The 25,106-nt window shown below is 42.6% G+C and overlaps 1 protein-coding gene and 3 non-coding genes across 5 annotated transcripts in view; all 4 read left to right on the top strand.

Moving 5' to 3' along the window:
- Positions 1-21,836, top strand: part of LOC130378185 (uncharacterized) — a 498,760-nt gene extending 476,924 nt beyond the window's left edge. For both annotated transcript variants that reach the window (XM_056585074.1, XM_056585073.1), the window contains one exon: positions 21,669-21,836. The gene's annotated coding sequence lies outside the window, so the exon portion shown is untranslated. The remainder of the gene's footprint in view (positions 1-21,668) is intronic.
- On the top strand, positions 10,988-11,106 carry LOC130378193 (5S ribosomal RNA). The gene has a single exon (XR_008894543.1). It is a non-coding gene; the product is annotated as a 5S ribosomal RNA (ribosomal RNA).
- On the top strand, positions 11,528-11,646 carry LOC130378194 (5S ribosomal RNA). The gene has a single exon (XR_008894544.1). It is a non-coding gene; the product is annotated as a 5S ribosomal RNA (ribosomal RNA).
- LOC130378195 (5S ribosomal RNA) lies at positions 17,570-17,688 on the top strand. Its single transcript, XR_008894545.1, has one exon. It is a non-coding gene; the product is annotated as a 5S ribosomal RNA (ribosomal RNA).
- Positions 21,837-25,106: the final 3,270 nt, after the last annotated feature.

Here is a 25,106-nt window from a genome sequence, read left to right as displayed (position 1 = left end):
TTGTCAAATTCAAAACCGTTTGTCCGCTAAAGCCAATCAAATTTAACCGCCAAGTTGCCAAACCGGAAGTAAGCCCATATCTCAGAAGCCCTTTGACCTATCATAACCATCCTTGGTAGAGAGACCCATGACCGCATCACGGTGACACTGAATGAATTTGGTGACCCTTGACCTCTAGGTGGCGCTGTTATTAATGTCGATGTGTTTTGACTCCTCTCTCTTCACATGAGTACATTTCAAACTTATTTTCAATGTCTGATGATACTGTCAGACCTACTCATATAGCTTATAAATTATTTCTCATTGCAACATCAGAACTTGGCCGCCATGTTGAAAGTTGTCAAAATCAGTTGTAAATTCCCACAGGCCACAAATTATGTCCAATCTTCATGAAACTCTGCATATATGATCTTCAGACCAAGCTGAACTAATGTGTTAAACAGCTTTCTCAAATTCAAAACCGTTTGGCCGTGACAGGCAATCAAACTTGACGGCGCTCATTAATGGGTAGACACTGCACTCGTGTGGCGATAAGCGGTACTTAATGTACAATGCAACAATGACTATATTTACTATTCCGCCCACTTAAAATATAAACTGCAATTCCCACTGGATCAGATGCTTCACGAACCACCTCCAGAAGGGATGCTTGTTTACATGGTGTCTCTTTTAGGGATATTGTTCCGAATACCCCTATGTATTTGTGACATTTGTTCTGTCAGGCAGACTGCATTGCGCCCTTACCTCTAGGTGGGGTCCTTTTTCCCATTTACTCATCCCACCGGCTGTCGGTATTGCCGATTTCCGAGGCGGTCGTCATGTAGCCCCCTGGCCAAATGCGTCCATCCGGCAGAATTAGCCTACCGAGTCCGATTATGCTTGACACCCACATTGCTGCTCGCAGCTATATTTGGGTGTCAAGCAACTATGTTGCGAGACAACCTATTGTTATTGTACGAATTCTTCTTATTATTATTATTATTATTATGCTGCCATTGGAGTCAATGGCAGCCCATAGAACCGCTTGGCGAAAAGTTGTGAAATTTGGCACACTTGTTCAGGACTGCCCCATTAGCCCATTAAGCCAATCTAAGGTCGCTAGCCCAACAGCTCTAGCGCCACCAACAGGTCAAAGTTGGGCATGCATTCATGTTCATAACTTTTGACCTATTCGACCAATTTTCACAAACCAGGTATCATTGGATTCCTTGAACCAAGCCCAGTTCAACACACCCTATGACGTCATTGTGCCATGACGTATATTTCCGCCATCTTGGTTTATGTCAAAAACCTTCAAAATGCTACTTCTATCACAAATCTTGTCCAATCATCTCGAAACTTGGCACACATGATCTTCTGGCCATGCTTGATAAAAAACATCGAATAGATTTGTCAAATTCAAAACCGTTTGTCCGCTAAAGCCAATCAAATTTAACCGCCAAGTTGCCAAACCGGAAGTAAGCCCATATCTCAGAAGCCCTTTGACCTATCATAACCAACCTTGGTAGAGAGACCCATGACCGCATCACGGTGACACTGAATGAATTTGGTGACCCTTGACCTCTAGGTGGCGCTGTTATTAATGTCGATGTGTTTTGTCCTCTTTCTCTTCACATGAGTACATTTACAACTTATTTTCAATGTCTGGTGATACTATCAGACCTCCCCGTATAGCTAGTATATTATAACTTGCACAAATATCCGCGACAGCCAATGATATTCAACCGCGAAGCCGCCAAACTGGAAAAACGCCAATATCTCAGTATCCCTTGGACAAATCATAACCAAACTTGATACATAGACCCATAACATCATGATGGGGACACTCAATGAATTTGGTGACCATTGACCTCTAGGGGGCGCTATAATTAATGAAGACGTGTTTTAACTCCTCTCTCTTCACATGAGTACATTTCAAACTTATTATCAATGTTTAATGATACTGTCAGACCTCCCCATATATCTTGTAAATTATTTTGTTGATATTGTTCCGAATACCCCTATGTATTTGTGACATTTGTTCTGTCAGGCAGACTGCATTGCCCCCTTACCTCTAGGTGGGGTCCTTTTCCCATTTACTCATCCCACCGGCTGTCGGTATTGCCGATTTCCGAGGCGGTCGTCATGTAGCCCCCTGGCCGATTGCGTCCATCCGGCAGAATAAGCCTACCGAGTCCGATTATGCTTGACACCCACATTGCTGCTCGCAGCTATATTTGTTATTATTATTATTATTACAATTATATTGTGTGTATATATTATAATTGGGATGGTGTGAAATTGGAATTCGCCACGGTAGGGGGCAGTGTGGTAATGGAATCTCAGGATCATGGCATCAGGGAATAGCCCAAGGGGTGTTGATATAAACAGCTGTTTTGTAAATATCTATAGGTTGTGCACAAGGTGTGGGTGTATATGTATTTGGTGATTGTTTATTTAGTGTCATGTTTATTTTGTATTCACACATTGTACTTTCAGTTCAGTTATGTAGAATTGGTAGCTTCTGGTCTGGCCCATACGGCCTTGATTGGTCCAATCCATTTCCCTATTTAAGGGCTGCCTCATTTGGTGTTTGGGGGCTGAAGGTGGTGCTGGCTTGATGGGAGGCCAGAGGGGTGTTCCAAGAACGGAGGTTTAACATACACTGAGTTAACGCTGAACTCTAGGTTGATTGACCCTGTGCCGACCAACCCAGAGTTTTCGGTTCCACAGCAGCGGTTATGCATTAGTTCAATCAACTCGGGGTTGGTTAACACAGGGTTGGGCGTGTCCACGCCAAACCTAAAAAGACGTGATGTATGGATCATGGAAACCCTGATCGATATGGCGAAACGGGCTGCTTATTTCAATGAAATGGAACTCCAGGTTCTCCTGGAGAGCTATGACGAGGAGAAGGACATTATCACAAGAAAAGAGAACGCTAAAGCCTCTCCAACCCGGAGAACCAAAGCCTGGCAGCGGATCGCTGACCGCGTAAATGCGTTAGTTACATGTCAAAAGCATGATCCTTAATATTTGAGCCATGCATAGATAAATATCCCAGTTAAGCATTCTTAAAGATCCTACCACATAACCCCTTTCTTCTAAAAAAATATGTAGGCTACTCCGATTGCTTCCAAGCGGTCAGCGGATCAAGTATAAAAACGAAGTATAAAAAACATACAAACGGGTAAGCTTTTCCCACCATCGTATTGGTATAAATTTAAATAAACCATTTTTTTAAGCCAATCGTTAAAAGGCAGACAGTCGGCAGACTGGATCTGGCCCTCAAATTGTCTTGACCCCGGTGGAGGAGCTGTTAATAAACATAAATTCAGCCCTGGAATGGAGGGGGTACCTGGAGGTACCTACCTCCTCAGAGAGTCAGGGGCCATACCCCACTGGTTGAATGTAGGTTTTTGTGTTTTCTTGTATTTTAGATTTTTTTTTCCCTTCGAAGTAACACATGCAAACCGTGTGCTTGCCACAGCGCTTCCAAATGTTTATTTTTTTGGTAACTGGGTAGAAATGGATGATGAGAGATGGATTCGTGCTTGTAATGAAGCCGCCGGCTACGATCGAACATTCTCCAGTGGATGCAAGTCCGTTAGGACTATTTTATACTAAAACGGAGGGCTACGCAAATAGTCTGGAGTGAACTGAGGCCAGGTCCTCGATTGGTAGTGTTGGCTATGTAAGGCTATTTAAATATATTAAAGATTTGCGCGACAATCTATATCTCTCCATTCCAGCAAAAAGTCATCCGATATGCCAAGATGTCGAGCCGTGGTCTTATCAATTGCTCCCGGTGGATTGAACGTATAATTTGCGCTCCGATATCACCAGTTCTCTCATCAAAAGGGCATGCCATTGTGAACACATGAAATCTGCGGTGAACGCGGGTTGAAATACCCAAAACCGGGTTATGTTTCAAACTTAACCTGCGCAAAACCTGCTCCGACCAGGTTTGATTCAGAGCATATGTTTCTATGGCAACTAACATACCGTGTTCCTTTTGGAACGGAAAACCTAGGGTTACCGCAAACCCTGGGTTAACTTACCCGGTTATGTGATAAAACCGGCTTTGTGGAATACCCCTCAGTACGAGAGAGGTATGTTTTGGTTATGTTATGTTATGCTATCTTAGGTTATACTTGCTGATTGATGCAGTCTTTTTCTTTTCTTTTGGAACGTTGCTTTATTTTTTTGTGAATGTTTTGGAAGAAAATAAAACGTCACTTTTTTTTGTCCTGAGACAATTGCCCTCATTTTTGCCCACACTCTCTGAATCTGGTTGGCCGTATCCCAGATACGTGGGGCGACCACGCCGGTCCCTCACAAGGCCTATATACCGCAAAGGTTAAATAAAATAAAACGCGACAAGCCCTGTTCCAAGACCACCACTTCTGCTGCCAGAGCTGACATATCTGACTCCTGTTCCTCCTCCACCTTTCACCAACCGGCTCTTCCTATGATGGTTGCAGCTCGTCACTTCATGATCAAGTGAGCCAGTGCTCAAAGTGACCCTGCCAAGTAATCGTGACTATGCCTGTCAGGTTGTCCCGGGCTTCAAAGTGGGATATTACCCGTCGTTGGCTAACCAGCCTTCCATACTGGCTTATTACAGGATGCCGTGCCTGGGATACAATCAATCCCCACCCATAAGGTACTATAGATTGCAAAGTGGAGGGATGGAGACAGGCTTCAGTCCCAGTTACCCATGCAGCCAAGTGTGTTTTGTAATGGATACACATCAGGGCGACTACAACAACAACTACAACTTTACCCTGAGTGTGCGAGGGGGCGTATGATGGGGTGAATGTAAAGGTAATTTATCAGAGTTAAAAATATATTATCAAATGCTAACATTTTATAAAAGTGTTGCAGCAGCAGTAGTGGCATTTGAAAGGTAAACCCACTTCTTCTGAATGTAATTTGAGAACTTGGCATGCAGGAACCCTTCCCAGCAGATTTAGCGTTAATCCAACTAAGGAGATAAAAATCACAACATTAAAACTTGTATTTCAATATTAGGTGACTCACTTCTGTGTTAACCGTTACTCATAATCACAATTCCCTTCATAATACTACCCGATTGTCCTACACTAACTATTTAAATTGGACGACCTAATCTTCTTTTATTCTATTTTATTCTTCTTTTTACCTGTTGCTTGCATTTGATGTTTTCAACAATTTGATTCACTACTATGTACCCAACACGTCTCTGTGTTGACCTTATCTAGTTTTTCGTTGGTCAACATCAAATCGGTACATTATTTCCATTTTCTAATTAACCTTAGCCTATTGTTTTATCTGAAGTATGCTTTTAGTACCCCCTCGTGTATTTCATCACTCTGAGTAGGGGAGGATTCTCCCTTACCTCGGTGGCCCTGACACACACACGAGAAGAGGCTCACACACGCACCCTTTTTCTTTTTTTTTTAATTACATTTTTCACTGTGGACAACATGAATTAGAAATTTGGATAACATTTTATCAGACTTATTTAGTCTAATTTTAAGTATTGCCTATTATTATTTCTAGATAATACGATCACTTTTAATAAAATGTCTGTTATTATCGTAATCCCTAAGGAAATATTTTATTTGTGTTGTCATTTTTGATACTTAGACCTCATCAGGTCTGTTGTACTGTGCATTTCTACTGCGCTCCCGCAGAGTCCTCTATGGCAGTGGTTCCCAAACTTTTTGTGCCCAAGGCACACCAAAGGACAAATAAAAATGTCAAGGCACACCTATTGTGCAAAATAGCCTTATAACACATGTTATCACTAATATCTGTTTATCTGTTAAGTTTATAATTATTTACTAATGCCAAATAAGATGTGACAAAGACAACTATTCTACTCATGAAATATTTATTAACAAAATACTTCACAAAAATATTTAAACTTTATCAAATTGGGCTTAATCAAACACACCCATTTCAACCAGACAGGTGAGGCAAAGGAAACTGAAATTCAGCAGAGAACTGTCCATGAGAAAGCTGCATGGTCCTGAATCTGACCCACAAATTATAACTAACATTTAGAATCAGGCTTTTTTTGTAAATATTCTAACAAATCAGTGGGACACATGTGCCTGTCGGGGCGCACAGATTTTTTTAATCCTTGGTGGCACGGAGGAGAGGGCCACTCGCAAGTCCTGCTCAACAGAGAGCCGTGACCTGGTCTTGTTCTTCATGTAAACAAGAGTGGAGAACGCCAACTCACACAGGTAGGTGGTGGGGAAATGAAGAAGTTGGTCGATAGCGTGGTGGGAGATGGTTGGATATTCTGATGCACAAACCAACCAAAACTGATCGAGTGTGAGCTCACTAAATTTCAGTTTCAGCGTGCGGTCCGCACGGAGCTCTGCGCCCTCCTCTCTCTCCTTCATAGTGAGCTTCTCTTTTGAGGACTCGGACTCCTGGTTGAATGGGTCTCGGATCCAGTCATTGTCCTCGATGTCCGCCACACGTGGAAAATAGCGCTCAAACCTCTCTTTTAAGGTCTGAAGGTGTTCGGCATATATAGCGCGCTCACTGGCTGCCTGTGGCGCAGCTGATGCCAGCGGGAACATGTTCATGGAGCCCTGTTCCAAAGCCTCGCGCCACAGGGTCAGTTTGCCCATAAAGCCCCGAATCTTGTCTGTGGATGATAAAATGTTTTCATTCCTGCCCTGAAGCTTGGCGTTTAACTCGTTGAGATGCCCAAATATGTCTGCAAGGTAAGCCAGCCTGGCGCACCAGCTCTCATCCGCGAGCCTGTCTTTATGTGGGACAGCGTGTTCACGTGAAAATTCCAAAAGCTCTTCCCGAAGCTCGTAAAAACGGGATAAGACTTTCCCCCGAGACAACCATCGTACCTCTGTGTGGAGGATCAGGCTTTGGTGGTCAGCTCCCATCTCAGCGCACAGCTGGGAGAAAAGGCGAGATTTCAGGGGCCTTGATTTGATGTAATTCACCATCTGCACAGCCTGATTCAGCACCTCAGTCAACTCCGGGGGCATGGTTTTGGCAACTAATGCCTCTCGGTGCAAAATGCAGTGGTTGGTCATTATTTGTGGATTTTGTGCTTTTACCTTTGCAATAAAGCCTCTCACTCTCCCCGTCATGCATGCCGCACCATCCGTGCACAGACTGACGCACATACTCCAGCACAGATTGTTTTCTTTTAAGTAGTTATCAGTTACCTTGAATATTTCTTCTCCCGTTGTATGGCTTGCCATTTCTTTACAGAAGAAAAAAGTCTCTTTAATAGAGTCACCGTCAACATACCTGACGTTTGCCAGGAGCTGGGCAGCCCCACTTATGTCGGTCGATTCATCTATTTGAAGAGAAAATCTGCCGCTCGCCTGCAGTTTCTCTGTTAAATGTTGTTCAATGTCTTCTGACATGTCATCTATTCGTCTTTTGATTGTGTTATCAGATGCCGGCACCTTGGATAGCTCATTTGCGGCATCTGGACCCAGCATGACACCTGCAATTATTTTGCAAGCAGGGAGGATGAGTGTCTCCGCTATTGTGTGGGGCTTCTTTTGCTTTGCAATAAGCTCCGCTAACATGTAACTAGCCTCCATTGCCTTTTCGGACACTTTCACACAATCCAACAAACGGTCTTGCTGCCTCTGGTTCAGATCCCGCGCTCTTTTGAAATAGGCCAGGTTTCTCTCAGCGTGGAAGGGATGTTTGGTTTCCAAGTGCCTCTTCAGCTTGCTTGGAACCATATTAGAATTAGCTAACTTCTCCCGACAGAGGACGCACTCCGGCTGAGGAATGTTGACATCCCCGGTCCAACTGAAGCCATAAGACAGGTAACATTCATGATACTGTCGGCTGACAGTTTTTTTCCTCTTTTCTTTCGGTGGGTTGTCGGACTCGGCAGTCTCTGCACTGGTGGTTGGTAGTTGTTTGCTCCGCACGAGAAAGCGCTCCATTTTCCCTCTTGTTTATGTTTTAATGTTGTGTTGACCTACTGCCTTTGATGCGTCAGTCTAAATTAAATCCCCACCTGCGCAACTTCGCGAACAGCGAAATGTGGGATCCTCTTTGAGGATTTCTTAAATAGTTTTTAGATAAAGAGTTTGCCTCTGTATTACGGAATGAGTGCATTCAAAGTAGTATATAGTAAATTAAAATAATTATTTTCGTATAGTTGTATACTATATTGCAGTAGGCGTTGCCACAAAATCCCACGGCACACTTGGACTTGCCTCACGGCACACCAGTGTGCCGCGGCACACAGTTTGGGAACCACTGCTCTATGGGGTGGGTGTTCACAGTTCCTCTTTGGTGAGTGAAGCTGTATTTACCCCAGCGCCGTTAGACCCCTGGACATCTGTGGACGAGCGGTGTGCATGCTATGGACTACTTTAAATGCTAATTGTTCATGTTATGGAGTCTTGATAATTATTCCTAAATCCTGTGATCACCATGTAACTCTAATACTCCAATACAGGGCTCTCCTCTTATCTCTGCGTTGGTCCGTACCCACCCTCTCTGCGTTCTTTACATTCCTCTCCCTTCTCCAAACACTTTCACCCTCTGAACCAACCCGTTGTTTCACCAGTGCTCTGTGTACCAAGATCTATTGATCCATATCACATGGCGCTACGACACAATGAAAAGTCTCCAAGGTTGTTGCGACACACAGAACAACAGAGTCACTGATCCCAGTGGTGGTTCTAGGATTTTTCTAAAACAGGGGCCATCAGAGGGACACAGGTTACATTCAGGGACCAAGTACAGAGTACATCCAAGCACACAAATAATCTATTCAACACAGTGCAAATTAATTTTCTCTCTCTAACTCACTCACTCACTCACTCACATACACCTTAAAAATAAGAATTATCCAATTGTCATCCTTGGAGCTGATACGCACGACAAAGTCATCCAAATCTAATGACCTGGCCCATCAGGATTCACTTTTAAGACACACTACCAACCACACCAAATACAGCACAGCAAATTCAGAACAAAAGCGAAGGTAAAAAAGTTCACTGACTTACAAGATTAGTTGTTTTCGGCTTCTGTTAGCTTTGTAATTTCTTATTATTACCTCCATGTCCCTACGCATCACTGCATCAAAAATCCCTCGCGGGCCATATAGTGCCTGATATTGCCGTCCTCTTCTCCCATTTTTCAGAGATCCTTTTTATCTCATTTTTCAGCAATGGACGGTCTCTACTCAAAATTTCTACTGCTGTCGGTACCGTCTTCCTCTTTTTGGTGTAAAAACACTATTATTAATGCAATTTATTTGAGTTTATTCTACTCGTTAGTTTAATTGTTCTATTTTAACTCTGCTACTTCGAATGTGCTCTCCTCCCCGGCGCTGGCTCCCTCCACGATTGGAGGGTGGGTCCCTGCTGGGCTATTTTCCGTCCTGCTCTGCTCCTAGCCCCCACCCTTTCTGGCCACAGGCTGAGAAGACACAGCCCAAGAAAAGGTTTACTCACTTGCTTTAGACTTATTAATTATTCTCTGTCCGTCTAATTTATTAATGACAGAATAAACTAAAAGTAAACAGGCCATACAAGTCTCTGAGGTATCTTAATACTATCGTGGCATGAATACAGAAAAAAAAAAGATTTATGCAACTTTTTACAGCATATCGTAAAAATGGCCACATTTGTTGTACAAGATACTCAGTGGAACTAGTCACTAACTCGTCTTTAATTACAAATAAAAGGTTGACCGAGCGTTGAAGCTGGCCTTTTACTTAAAACATGAATGGTTGAGTACTCCAGTTCTGAGCTAACCAGAACTTCAAACAAGAAACCTATTGTCTCACCGCGCCAAGATCAGAATTGCAAATTCACCATCTCAATTCATCCAAGATCTGCAGCTCAACTGGCCCAAGATTAGGATATAAAATTCATTCAAACGGCACTTTAAACAAGACACTTATTTTCTCAAATAATGGTTGAACACATTATTACTCGACCAGAACATTGAACAAGAAACTTCTCAAAATGCCAACCTCAGGATTAAAAATCACCTCAAGCGGTACCTCAAACAAGAAATGTATTTACTCAAAATAACAAGAAGCGTGATTTCTCCAAATGCCAAGATCGGAATTAGAAATTCACCATCAACTGGTCCAAGATAGGAATAAAAGATCTACTAGTCGGCACCTCAAGGAAGCTCTTCTCAAAGAAAAACCACTGAATTCATTAACAACTCTGAATTCCCTACTGACAACTCCAATTGGGATATTGTCAGAAAATCCCTACAGATCTATCCCCTTAGATCTGCGGGCCTGCTCGCCCTGTCCTATTGGAACTTTTCCACTAACTCATTCTTCTACAAGACAGTCACAGGACTTACAGTAGGCCTACAACCCGTATCAATAGAGAACCACAAAGCGTTTTAGTTCATTAAAACCACAGTGTGCGCACACACGTCAATATTTCTCAGGGCTCCCTTTCTTTTCTCTCTCTCTTTTTCTATAACATTGGTTCGTTAATTTGAAGAGACTTTTTACCTGCTGCTCAGCGTTCAGACAGGGCAGGAGCAGATCAAACTACTTTTCCTATATATGGTAATGTAACCTTCTGGTGACCCCTAGAGGTGGGGTATCTATGCGTACATTCTATATCAGGTTACTTAAGATTCTAGGTTCACATTTGATTGGTAAGGAGATTGATCGTAGCTTAATACACCGTTAGATTAATGAGACCTCCAACCCACACATCAAACTCTATTTGTGAAACATGTGGACAGTGTAGTGACGTAGCAGAGAGCTGCAATGACGGCGGTCCACCTTAGTCCATCCCAGGTTTTGCAACGCTACGTGTCTTCAAAAGATCACGCAAACGATGACACCCAAGCAGTGTAATGCATTGCGTTCAAATATGTAACTCTGAGTCTGGAATAACGTATTCATTCATTCATTATGGATCTAATCATTGTTTCTGTACAAGTCCCGTCTCTGGCCACTGCAGCACTCTCACTCCTTTCGTCCTCCTCCTGTATAAAAGCTAATATGGTCAAGTCTATAAATGCTTACGGCCATACCACCTTAGGCACGCCCGATCTCGTCTGATCTCGGAAGCTAAGCAGGGTCGGGCCTGGTTAGTACTTGGGTGGGTGACCGCTTGGGAATACCAGGTGCTGTAGGCATTATACTTTTTCAACTCGAGCTCATTGGTTGCAATGGCCTACCGTGCGCTGATCTTTAGCGCCCACTGTTTTGGAGAATTTAAGCAACATACAGACTCTGACGACGTCTCCTCAAACTCTATTTGTGAAACATGTGGACAGTGTAGTGACATAGCAGAGAGCTGCAATGACGGCGGTCCACCTTAGTCCATCCCAGGTTTTGCAACTCTACGTTTCTTCAAAAGATCACGCAAACGATGACGCCCAAGCAGTGTAATGCATTGCGTTCAAATATGTAACTCTGAGTCTGGAATAACGTATTCATTCATTCATTATGGATCTAATCATTGTTTCTGTACAAGTCCCGTCTCTGGCCACGGCAGCGCTCTCACTCCTTACGTCCTCCTCCTGTATAAAAGCTAATATGGTCAAGTCTATAAATGCTTACGGCCATACCACCTTAGGTACGCCCGATCTCGTCTGATCTCGGAAGCTAAGCAGGGTCGGGCCTGGTTAGTGCTTGGATGGGTGACCGCCTGGGAATACCAGGTGCTGTAAGCATTATACTTTTTCAACTCGAGCTCATTGGATGCAATGGCCTACCGTGCGCTGATCTTTAGCGCCCACTGTTTTTGAGAATTTAAGCAACATACAGACTCTGACGACGTCTCCTCAAACTCTATTTGTGAAACATGTGGACAGTGTAGTGACGTAGCAGAGAGCTGCAATGACGGCGGTCCACCTTAGTCCATCCCAGGTTTTGCAACGCTACGTTTCTTCAAAAGATCACGCAAACGATGACGCCCAAGCAGTGTAATGCATTGCGTTCAAATATGTAACTCTGAGTCTGGAATAACGTATTCATTCATTCATTATGGATCTAATCATTGTTTTTGTACAAGTCCCGTCTCTGGCCACGGCAGCGCTCTCACTCCTTACGTCCTCCTCCTGTATAAAAGCTAATATGGTCAAGTCTATAATTGCTTACGGCCATACCACCTTAGGGACCCCCGATCTCGTTAGATCCCGTTCAGGTGCGCAAGCAGGAAGTGAGCAGAGAGCAGTCGAGTGTTTGGTGAGACCTTTATGCTTGTTTAAGTATCCTATTTTTTGATTTTCTTTGATACATCTCCCCCAAACAGTGCCTCAATTCTCCCATTGGTTTGGGGAAGGAATATCATGCGGACGGACATAATGGAAACGGGAAATGGAAACGGAAAAGGCTTGGATGGAGTGGATTATGGAAAGAAAGACCAGAGGGGAGAAGAGGTTGGAGAGATTAAATACGACAAAGAACTGACCGTGAGTGTGGAACTGATCGGGGAAGATCCAATAACGGTGATGGAGTTTATGAGAGTGACGAGAGAGGTGTGCGGGGAGTTGATGGCGTGCCGTAAAACTGGTTTGAAAAAGTACGAATTGACAATGGGACACCTCAGTGGGAAGAATAAACTTATGGACGGGTTCAAAATAAGAGGGGTAAGTATAGTTGCAAAGGAGCTTACCAGTGACGAAACGGTGGTGTCGTTCCTGGAGCTTCCGGCGTACACCACGGACAATGATGTTATTATGAAGCTACAGGGGTGGGGGGTCTCTGCTGCCTCACCGATCAAAAGAAGAATGTGGCCGGGCACTAACATCGCAGACGGGACCAGGTTTCTGAAGGTGAAGTTTAATGACTTGGTTAGGTCGTTGCCGTATTCAACGCAGTTCAGCACAGCTACGGGTCCCCAGTACTTCCGGGTGATACACGACAGACAGGAGAAGGTGTGTAGGATGTGCATCCAACCAGGCCATATCCTGAGGGACTGTCCGGAGTTCAGATGCCACAGGTGCCATGGACAGGGGCACTACGCAAGAGAGTGTGGCGTAGACGGAGAACAGAGGCAACAAGGAGGAGAAGGCGGGAGCCGGGAGACGGACGTCGGCGAGGAGGAGGAGCGACCGAGAGGAGAGGGAGGAGAAGGCGGTAGCGGAGCTGAGGCGACTGAAGCGGAAGGAAGTGGCGTGGGAGTCGGCGGGGAAGGAGAGCAGGAGGACGAGGAGCAGGAAGGAATGGCAGAGGACGTGAGCGCAGCGGAAGAGACAACGGAGACGGGAGGAGAGATGGAAAGGGAGGAGAACGGCTGCAGCGCGGACAGTGCGGTGAGAGGGACGGACGAGCGAGAGGAGCGGAGCAGCGCGGGTGAGGGAGCGAAAGGAGGGGAGAAGAACGTGGGAAAGAGTGGAATGACTGTGGTGGGACAGGGAGGAGGAAGGTCGGTGGCAAGCGGGATTAAGTTTGGGTGGAGGGCTTCTGATATAACAGAAAGTAGGAAGTGGGTGGCTTCGGATATATCAGACAGTGGGGAGGAAAACATGGAGGTGGTGGGTGGAAATAGGAAAAGACCATCGGGGAGGAAGGAGAGAGAAGATAAGGGGAAAAAAAGTGCAAATTAATAATATAACGTGTGGAATCTCTTCTCATTTATACTTTTAATGATCAGGATAACTTCTTTTAACGCTAATGGGCTAAGGGACAGGAACAGGAGGCAGCAAACCTTGATGGTGTGTGAGGCAGACATAATATGTTTACAAGAGACACATTGGGATGAGGAGGTTATGAGGGTGGTTGAGAGAGAATGGATGGGGGACATGTATGTGAATAATGGTGGTGTTAAATCAAGAGGGGTAGCAATTTTAGTGAAAAGGGGAGTGGTTGAGAAAGTGACGAAGTGTGTGGATGATGGTGATGGGAGGGTGATAGGAATTACTTTTGAGTACTTGGGTAAAATATGTCGATTGTTGAATGTGTATGCGCCGAATGAGGTGAAGGAGAGGAGGGTTTTTTTTGAGGGATTGGGGGGAATGTGTGTGGAAAACTGTTTGGTGGTGGGTGACTTTAACGTGTGGTGTGGGAGGTTGGATGCGTCTGCAAGTATGTGTTTCAGGAATGACTTGTCAAGAGGTGTGTTGGAGGAGGTTATGAGAGACAATGGTTTAATAGATGTGTGGAGGGAAAGGAATCCAGAGGGGAGGGTTTTTTCAAGGAGGCAAGTGGTGAGAGGAGTTTTAAAACAGAGTAGGATAGATTTAGTCTTGAGTAAAAACGGCATTGCAGGTAGGATAGGGAGAATTGAGTATAAGGTTACTGCGCTCAGTGATCACATGGTGTTAGGGTTTAACTTAGGTCAGGGGTTTGAGAGGAGAGGGGGAGGCGTGTGGTGTATGAATGGTGAGTTGCTGAGTGAAGAAAAGTACAAAAGGACAGTGAGAGAATGTATATTGAGGAGGAAGAATGAGAGAATGTATGAGGAGGACATTGGGAGGTGGTGGGAGAGTTTGAAAGGAGAGATAAAGGAATTGAGTATGGGTTGTAGTAGAGGCAGGAATATGACACAGAGAGAGAGAGAGAGGAGGTTAAAGGGAGATTTAGCTAGAGAGGCAAAGAGAGCGGATGAGGTGGTAGGCTATGATTTGGGGAAGTATATTAGAATTAAGGATGAACTGAAGGAGATAGAACAGAGGAGGTGTATGGGTGCAATAGTCAGAAGTAGGGCCAGATATGTGATTGAGGGAGAGAAATGTACAGGATTCTTTTTAGGATTAGAAAAGACGAAGCAGAAGAAGAATTATTTAGAAAAGGTGGAAGGAAAGGAAGGGGAGATGATTACTGATTTTGTAGGGATAGCTGAAAGAGTAGAAGATTTTTATAGGGATTTATTTAGGAAAGAAGTGGATGAGGAGAGTATGAGGCAGGTGTTGGATAGTGTGAAAGCCAGGTTGAGCGATGATGATAGGGAGATGTGTGAGACAGGAATAGGGACGGGTGAAATAAATGAAGCGATAGGAGGGTTAGGGAGAAATAAGAGTCCAGGGATAGATGGGTTAATTGGTGAATTTTATGTTGAGTTTAGGGAGGAGCTAGTGCCAGTGTTAGAGAGGTTATTTAGATGGATAGAGGAGAAGGGCGAGATGCCGCTGAGCATGTCGACAGGGTTAGTAACGATGATACACAAGAAAGGGAGTAGGGTTAAGCTACAGAATTATAGGCCACTTAGTATGTTGAATGGTGATTATAAAGTCTTAGCAAGGGTGTTAGCCAACAGGGTCAAGCAGGTAATAGGGAAGGTGGTGGGAAGCACACAGGCATATAGTATACCGGGTAGGGACATAGCGGACACAATAAGCAGTATCAGGGACATAATAGAATATATGAAGAGAAATAAAGGGGGGATAGTTGTAAGTTTAGATTTGAATAAAGCATTTGATAGGGTGGATCATGATTATTTATATATAGTGTTAGGTAAATTTGGTTTTGGGCACAGGTTGGTAGGATGGATAAAGAGGATGTACGACAGGGCAGTGAGTTGCGTTAAAATCAATGGGATTGTCACAGACGCATTTAGACGGGAAAGGTCGGTTAGGCAAGGCTGTCCGCTGTCGGCACTGCTGTACTCCTTGTCGGCAGAGCCGCTAGCGGCACTTCTAATGCAGAATGATAGGATCAGGGGTATAGAGTTACCAGAGGGGCGGGTTAATTTATTATTTCAGTATGCAGATGACACGACAGTTACAGTAAGGGAAAGGGAAAGTGTAGTTGAGGTTTTAGGTAGTGTAGAGTTATATTGTAGGGCATCAGGGGCAAAAATAAACATAGAAAAGTCAGAAATCATGTATGTAGGTGTGGAGAGAGCAGGTAGGAGGGAGATAGGATTGAAAGAGAAAAATTATTATTTTAGGATGTTAGGTGTGAACTTGGGGATAGAGGATAAAGAAGGGAGAGATATGCAGTTTGAAGGGATAATGAATGGTATTAGGAAGACGTTAAGGTTTTGGAAACTTAGAGGGTTGAAGCTGAAGGGGAAGGTGACAGTTGTGAATGCGCTGGTAATGAGCAAGCTTGTGTATGCAATGAATGTGTTGGATGTGCCTGATAGAGTTTTGAAGGAGGTGGAGAGAATGGTGAGTGAGTTTGTGTGGGGTGGGAAGGGGGTTAGGATAGCCAGGGAGGTGATGGAAAATAAGTATGAGGATGGTGGGTTAAAATTGATTAATTTAGAAAGGAGAAAGAAAGCACTTAGGGTGAAAATGGTGGTGAGATATTTAAAGGACAAGAGGGATCATATATGGAAGGTGTTTTTAAGGGAAGCAATTAATAAATGCGGTGGGTGTGGAGAGAGTGGAGTGTATATGGAACTAAAGAAAGGTATGTTGACTGGAGTGTCTGAGTTTTATATGGAGGTGTTGGGAGTGTGGGGAGAGTTTGTGAAATGTGTGCAGTATGAGTGTAAGGATGTTAAGCAGGTATGGGAGCAACCAGTGTTTTTAAATCCAAAAATCACATTTGAAGGGAACACAATTTATAACAGGGTGATTTGGAGAGCAGGGGTTAGGAAGGTGAAGGATTTAGTTTATGAGTATGTACCTGGGTTCATGAGGGCACAGGTAATGGTCGACGAGGTGAGGGAATGAGGGGATGAAATATGGTTGGGTACGGCACAGGGAGTGTTGGAAAGGATCAAGGAGGGTATGCCGAGAGAATGGGTTGGGATGATTGAGAGAGAGGCTGTGGTGAATGGAGAAGGAGAGATAGAAATGTATGTGGGGGAAGGAGAAAGGAGGGTGAGTCTGAAGAGTGTGAAAACGAGAGTAATGTATAGATGTTTAAGAGGGAAAGAAGTGAGGAGACCGGCTGCGGAGAAAGTATGGGTAAGAGTGATGATTGATATGGATGTAGGGGGAATATGGAGGAATTTAAGAGTGAAATGGAACTGTATTGAATGTGAAGATTTTGATTTCCTTTTGCGGCACAATAGGGTGTTTAACAATTTAATAATTAGTAGGTTTGATGTGAATGTGAGGAAGGAATGTGATGTGTGCGGAGTGGGGGTGGAAACGTGTATGCATGAGTTTGTTGAATGTTGTGAGTTGGAGGGATACTTTGTGAAAATTAAAGGATTAATAAACAGATGTTGGGGAGGAGGGTTTGTGGAGAGAATGCAATGGAGAGAGTTGTGGCTGTTTGGGGTGATAAGTAAGGTGGAGGGTTGTAATGTTAATCTGTTAAATTATGTTTTAAGCCACGCAAGGTATGCTGTCAAGCTCAGGAGGAATTTTGATCTTTAACGCCCACTGTTTTGGAGAATTTAAGCAACATACAGACTCTGACAACGTCTCTCCAAACTGTATTTGTGAAACATTTGGACAGTGTAGTGACGCTGCTAGCAGGGAGCAGCAGAGAGCTGCAATGACGGCGGTCCACCCTAGTCCATCCCAGGTTTTGCAACGCTACGTTTCTTCAAAAGATCACGCAAACGATGACGCCCAAGCAGTGTAATGCATTGCGTTAAAACATGTAACTCTGAGTCTGGAATAACGTATTCATTCATTCATTTAGGATCTAATCATTGTTTCTGTACAAGTCCCGTCTCTGGCCACGGCAGCGCTCTCACTCCTTACGTCCTCCTCCTGTATAAAAGCTAATATGGTCCAGTCAATAATTGCTTAAGGCCATACCACCTTAGGCACGCCCGATCTCGTCTGATCTCGGAAGCTAAGCAGGGTCGTGCCTGGTTAGTACTTGGATGGGTGACCGCCTGGGAATACCAGGTGCTGTAAGCATTTTACATTTTCAACTCGAGCTCATTGGCTGCAATGGCCTGCGAAAACCAAGCAATTTTAGATCAATTTTTGACTTGGATTTAGCATTGCATGAAAAATAATTATGTTAATAGTTGTAATGACAGCTGTTGCAATAATCCAAAAAATCTCAACAATATTGATAGCTGTTGCTTTTATGTTTTTGCTCTTTCCCATTGTTTCTTCAAAAGGATCTTCAGTTGGCATGGTTGTATTGCTTGTATATCCTCTGAGCCCATTTGTCTTCCTGATGGTAGCAAATTCCTTTTCCGTTTGGATATTTTACTCTGTTGGAAGAGGTATGTTGGAAGAGATTATGTGTCAAGAAGATGAAAAAAAGGTTTAAAATAGCCTGTAGAAAACCATGGTTTGTTTGTCTTTATTTAACATTTGACTTATTGTCTAAAAATACAAATGTATACCGTGAAATGCTAATATATTAAACGGTAAACATTTAAGAAAGAAACAACAAAAAAGGTCACAATTATTATTGTGCAACTTACTTGAATCCATATTGCTTACAGTACAAAGGAATTTTATTGATGGAGGCAATATTTTTCTTGTTAATAGGTTTTATTTTGAAATCATTGCAGCAGTTTTTGTTTGATCTCATTGAGCTAATCCCAGCAGCTGTAATAAAGAAAAAATAATCAAAGGTAAGCAACCCTACACATAAAATGTCATAATCATAAATGATTCTGATTAAAGGTTGCACTTACTTGCTCCAGAGTACATAGTCAGCAGCAGACTCCAAGAACTAAGCACAAAATCTTCATTGTGTGTTGAGTCAAAACTTGATTATCTGGTAACCCTTCCTTTTACAGTCCCCTAATTACTAGGTATTTACCCGGTACATGCATGGTAAATCATAGTGTATTACTGGGTAATTACCACTGGTAATAAGAAGGTAAATACAGAGGTAGTTACCCAGTAAATACATGATAAATCATAGTGTATGACTGGGTAATTACCACTGGTAATAAGAAGGTAAATACAGAGGAATTATCCGGTAAATTATAGTGTATTACCACTGGTAATAAGAAGGTAAATACAGAGGAATTACAGCTGAAGTACTAAGTAAAACCTCCACTATTACCCATCAACTCAACTAAGTAGCGTGTAGTTGTAACTGTTTTAGGTTGGTAATAACTCCGATATTGTGTACTTCCTAGGAAATTAGGCAACCAATTCTTATAAACACCTATTATCCAAGGTTTATGTTGTTAACAGCCCAAGTTTAATGATGTACTATCTAGAAATTAGCATAGTGCTTTCCAATTAAATACTTTTTCTTAGTTATTATCCGTAGCTGCACCCATTTAGAAAGGGTTTATTCGATTTACCACTATGGAATTACTTACCTGGTAACAACCTCTGCAGGAACAGTTTTCCTCTAGTGTTATGGTACATCTTCTTAAATACTGGGTACAAAGCCGTTTGTTTCCATGGTATTACCAGGTTCTTACCATATAATTTATAATAGATACATTCCATTATCCATGCAGTCAACACAAACTTGTACCATGTACGTTCTGCGACATTACCAAGTAAAACACACCAATTTACCCAGTAATTAAGCTGAAACTGTACCGTAAAAGGAAGCCTTGTTTGTTTCCATGGTACTACCAGGTTCTTACCATATAATTTGTAATACATTATTCCCTTTTCCATGCAGTCAAAACAAACTTGTACCATGTACGTTCTGCGACGTTACCAAGTAAAACACGACAATTTATCCAGTAAGTAAGCTGAAACTACTGTAAAAGGAAGCCTAGTTTGTTTCCATGGTATTACCAGGCTCTTACAATACAAGTTGTAACTGGTTATTCCCTTTTCCATGCAATCAACACAAACCATATATGTTCTGCAACATCGTTCACCAGTAGTTAAGCACTTTAATTGTTGTTATAAAACCCCAAACCACTGTTGATGAAAGGCATATTAAAATTAAACTAAATCAAAGGCTTATCTTTCAAACAATGCATATCTCAAACAGGCACTGAACACTGAAGAAATCTGACAAAAAAAAGAGCCGTCCACATCAACTCAATTTAAATGTTACTGATGGTGTTTTCATAAAACACATGACATTGTTATGGCAAGTGACCACAAGGAAGACTGCTTCAACCTCTTCCATTTGAATAAGCGGTGAATGCCATGCAGCAATCTGCCTATGGGAGCATCTTTGTGGTCATTCGCAAACCAATGAGTCCACTCGATGAATGAGAGATGACTCTTTAGTGTCTTCTCTGTGAGGTATCCCTGCAGTCTCCACATCTGGGATTTGAAGGCTGACCAAGACCTGACCAGGTACCTCCAAATCTCCCCTTCCATACTGTAATAAAGAATCAGAGGACAAGAAAATAAACATTAGGACTGTCAATTAATTAACATTTCTAGAACATGTAGAACTCAAAGATTATTTTGTTTATTAGTTTAAAAAAGGATGCTGGTCCTCTGGCCATTGTGTTTGGTCATATTGAAAAGAGAAAAAGGCATAGCCATAAATACGGTTAATAGGACGGGAGGGGACAGGCTGTTAGCTCCGGTTAGCACTTTAGCATCGAGCTAGCGGAGCTTCTGTCATTCAAATAACTCGGACATGTTGTTTAAAACCTATAACACCCAATTTATTAAAATATCCGGATTTAATCGGGCTCTCTCCCATAAGTACAGTTAATAGGACGGGAAGAGACAGGCTCTGTTAGCCCCGGTTAGTGCGATGCTAAAGAGCAGCTCTACCGGAGCATGCCACCTCAACAGGTGCAAGTAAGCCTCCGGTTTGATATTCGCCGGATATTCGGTTTACCACCCAATCGGATTCATCAACATAAGTGCAATACATTACGGGCTTAGTATGTAGAGGACGGTTTAGGACGGCGTATCGCGAAAATCACAAACACATGTTGTCGCCATCGATGTCTGTGCAACAACGTCATTTACGTTCTGGCTGCCTGCTACCTGTTTTAGGGACCGTCAACAAGTTACACTCACCGACTGGTGGCAGAGACGTTACCATGGAATTGTTTCTGGAAATAAATCATATAAAATAACATAAAAATCACTGAAAAAATAAATTTTTTCACCTGATTGTAGTAGTAGTTGCCAATGGTGGGCTGCTACTTACGGCAGGTAACTTAATATATTGCATTATTGTTAAACGGGATGCAATTAATAATTTCAAATATAGTTTAGTCGATTTTTGTCGAATATTAAACTATTAACTGCATTATGATTAACTATATTGCAATATATTTGTGTGATTAATTTCCTCAAACAATTCCATGGTAACGTCTCTGCCACCAGTCGGTGAGTGTAACTTGCTGACGGTCCCTAAAACAGGTAGCAGCCAGAACGTAAATGACGTTGTTGCACAGACATTGATGGCGACAACATGTGTTTGTGATTTTCCGCGATACGGTGTCCTAAAACGTCCTCAACATACTAAGCCCGTAATGTATTGCACTTATGTTGATGAATCCGATTGGGTGGTAAACCGAATATCCGGCGAATATCAAACCGGAGGCTAACTTGCACCTGTTGAGGTGGCATGCTCCGGTAGAGCTGCTCTTTAGCATCGCGCTAACCGGGGCTAACAGAGCCTGTCTCTTCCCGTCCTATTAACTGTACTTATGGGAGAGAGCCCGATTAAATCTGGATATTTTAATAAATTGGGTGTTATAGGTTTTAAACAACATGTCCGAGTTATTTGAATGACAGAAGCTCCGCTAGCTCGATGCTAAAGTGCTAACCGGAGCTAACAGCCTGTCCCCTCCCGTCCTATTAACTGTATTTATGGCTATGCCTTTTTCTCTTTTCAATATGACCAAACACTGGCCAGAGGATCAGCATCCTTTTTTAACTAATAAACAAAATAATCTTTGAGTTCTACATGTTCTAGAAATGTTAATTAATTGACAGTCCTAATGTTTATTTTCTTGTCCTCTGATTCTTTATTACAGTATGGAAGGGGAGATTTGGAGGTACCTGGTCAGGTCTTGGTCAGCCTTCAAATCCCAGATGTGGAGACTGCAGGGATACCTCACAGAGAAGACACTAAAGAGTCATCTCTCTTTTTCTGCTGTCACTTTTTCCAAAAATGAAATTCGAACGAATTTCGAATGTCCATAATTAATTCGAATACATTCGAATACATTCGACCCCCCCCCCCCGCATAGAACTATTAAAAAAAAACAAAAAAAAAAAACACGAAGACTGTCTTGTTTCTTTTTATTTCTTGTGGAAATCACGTATACCTACTGAATTCATAACAGCACAGGATAAAAACACATCTTTGATAACACATTTGTAAACACAACATGAGGAAGCTCCGACACACAAGTGCGGCTGTCTTTTACGCATTAACAATAACTGCTCGGAGTGCGATATGCGGAGCGCATGTCGTCCATGGCACACACAGCCTATATAAACGAACAATCTGTGAGGCCGACCTCCAACACGGCATGCTGCTCTTTTTATTCCTTACGGAAAGAAAATTACAAGTAGTCTCGCAGCTCTCCGTTACCGCTGCAGCTGCTTCTGTCAGCCGTGCTGTATCAGTCCCCAAACAGGATGCCCATCGCGCCCAGCGCAGCAGCGGACTTTTCTCCTTGTCGTGTGCGATCAGTGTCGGTCTCCGTTTCAATGAGCTCGTGTGAGAGGCTTTCAGTCACGAGATGTTTCTGTGCAGGGGAAAGGTGGACTAACCGGGAGAAGCGGGGATCCAGGAGGAACGCTTTATTGAGGAAAAGCCACTCGCCGCTCACTTCTTTATAGCGCATTTTTACAGTTCGAATGGAGAATTACACTTCGAATTCGAACTTTTCACCCCACCTTCGAACGAATATTCGAACTTCGAATAAAAAGTGACAGCCCTATCTCTCATTCATCGAGTGGACTCATTAGTTTGCGAATGACCACAAAGATGCTCCCATAGGCAGATTGCTGCATGGCATTCACCGCTTATTCAAATTGAAGAGGTTGAAGCAGTCTTCCTTGTGGTCACTTGCCATAACAATGTCATGTGTTTTATGAAAACACCATCAGTAACATTTAAATTGAGTTGATGTGGACGGCTCTTTTTTTTGTCAGATTTCTTCAGTGTTCAGTGCCCTTTTGTGAGATATGCATTGTTTGAAAGATAAGCCTTTGATTTTGTTTAATTTTAATATGCCTTTTAATATTTTAATAACAGTGGTTTGGGGTTTTATAACAACAATTAAAGTGCTTAACTACTGGTGAACGATGTTGCAGAACATATATGGTTTGTGTTGATTGCATGGAAAAGGGAATAACCAGTTACAACTTATATGGTAAGAGCCTGGTAATACCATGGAAACAAATTAGGCTTCCTTTTACAGTACAGTTTCAGCTTACTTACTGGGTAAATTGTCGTGTTTTACTTGGTAACGTCGCAGAACGTACATGGTACAAGTTTGTTTTGACTGCATGGAAAAGGGAATAATGTATTACAAATTATATGGTAAGAACCTGGTAATACCATGGAAACAAACGAGGCTTCCTTTTACAGTACAGTTTCAGCTTAATTACTGGGTAAATTGTCGTGTTTTACTTGGTAACGTTGCAGAACGTACATGGTACAAGTTTGTGTTGACTGCATGGAAAAGGGAATAATGTGTTACAAATGATATGGTAGGAACCTGGTAATACCATGGAAACAAACGAGGCTTCCTTTTACAGTACAGTTTCAGCTTAATTACTGGGTAAATTGTCGTGTTTTACTTGGTAACGTCGCAGAACGTACATGGTACATGTTTGTGTTGACTGCATGGATAATGGAATCTATTATAAATTATATGGTAAGAACCTGGTAATACTATGGAAACAAACGGCTTCGTACCCAGTATTTAAGAAGATGTACCATGACACTAGAGGAAAACTGTTCCTGCAGAGGTTGTTACCAGGTAAGTAATACCATAGTGGTAAATCGAATAAAACCTTTCTAATTGGGTGTAGCTATGAATAATAACTAAGAAGAAGTATTTTATTGGAAAGCACTGCTAATTTCTAGTGAGTACATCATTAAATTTGGGCTGTTACCAACATAAACCTTGGATAATAGGTGTTTATAAGAATTGGTTGCCTAATTTCCTAGGAAGTACACAATATCGGAGTTATTACCAACCTAAAACAGTTACAACTACACGCTACTTAGTTGAGTTGATGGGTAATAGTGGAGGTTTTACTTAGTACTTCAGCATTAATTCCTCTGTATTTACCTTCTTATTACCAGTGGTAATTACACAGTAATACACTATAATTTACCAGATAATTCCTCTGTATTTACCTTCTTATTACCATTTGTAATTACCCAGTAATACACTATGATTTACCATGTATTTACCGGGTAACTACCTCTGTATTTACCTTCTCATTACCAGTGGCAATTACCCAGTAATACACTATGATTTACCATGTATGTACCGGGTAAATACCTAGTAATTAGGGGACTGTAAAAGGAAGGGTTACCGATTATCTTCTGACTTTGAATGAGATTTTCAAAGATGTATAGATTTCCTTTGGTTGCTGCTCCTATATATACTGATTATTGCAGAAGTGATGAGCAGCCAACATTTGACAGCATTGGAAATTCCCTAGAATAGGCCTACTTTGAAATGGATATTCCTGTTATCAGAACATAACTCAAATGCTAATACCGTGATATCAGCAAAATGGCATCAGTTATTTTAACACATAGGCTACATTTGCACCTCAGATGTATGGGCTCTGCGGTCCCTGAAGGCATTGCTATCTTCCTTCCCCTTTTCAAGAATCCTTGCATGTCCTTCTTGACTTATTTTCTGAATAGCCTTTTTACATGTAATTAAATGACCATTCAAGCTTTATAGGTATTTTATTTTAAGATGTATCAAGTCAGTTGGGGACTGCAGCCTATTTCTGGGCGAGGTCAGCTATAGAGGTGAACTGAATACCCCTGCTTGCTGGTGGCTTCACAGTCTGAGGACACGGCCCGGAATACAGTCTGGCCTTTGTGACTTTACTCCTTTATATAACCTCCACACATCAGCCATATTCACGGACACAGTGCAGTCTTCCTGGTCCTCAGCTAGCAGTGGGAATGGTGTTGCTTACCTCTAACCGTTTGAAGAAGGAGTTGAGCTCCTCGGGGAGAGTCAGTGGGCTTGGCGTCGCTACTGTTCCTCTCTCTGGGGAATCGAAAGAGAGCCCACATGCATCTGGGCCTGGGGTCAGGGCTGTGGTAGCTGCTGTCTATTTTGGTGTGTCTTATGGTTTTCTTGACTTCCTCAAGGTCCCCAGAGCTATAGGCAGAAGTATGTGTGACCATCACCATTATCCCCAGGCTTTTAAATGGGGAAGGTCAGAAACTTTCGGGGCGACATCTTCCACGAACTTGGAGA

The sequence above is a fragment of the Gadus chalcogrammus genome, unplaced genomic scaffold (assembly GCF_026213295.1).
Source record: "Gadus chalcogrammus isolate NIFS_2021 unplaced genomic scaffold, NIFS_Gcha_1.0 GACHA069, whole genome shotgun sequence".
NCBI classification, from domain to species: Eukaryota; Metazoa; Chordata; class Actinopteri; order Gadiformes; family Gadidae; genus Gadus; species Gadus chalcogrammus.
Note: the sequence above shows the minus strand (reverse complement) of the source record. Positions and strands in the feature narration are given on the sequence as shown.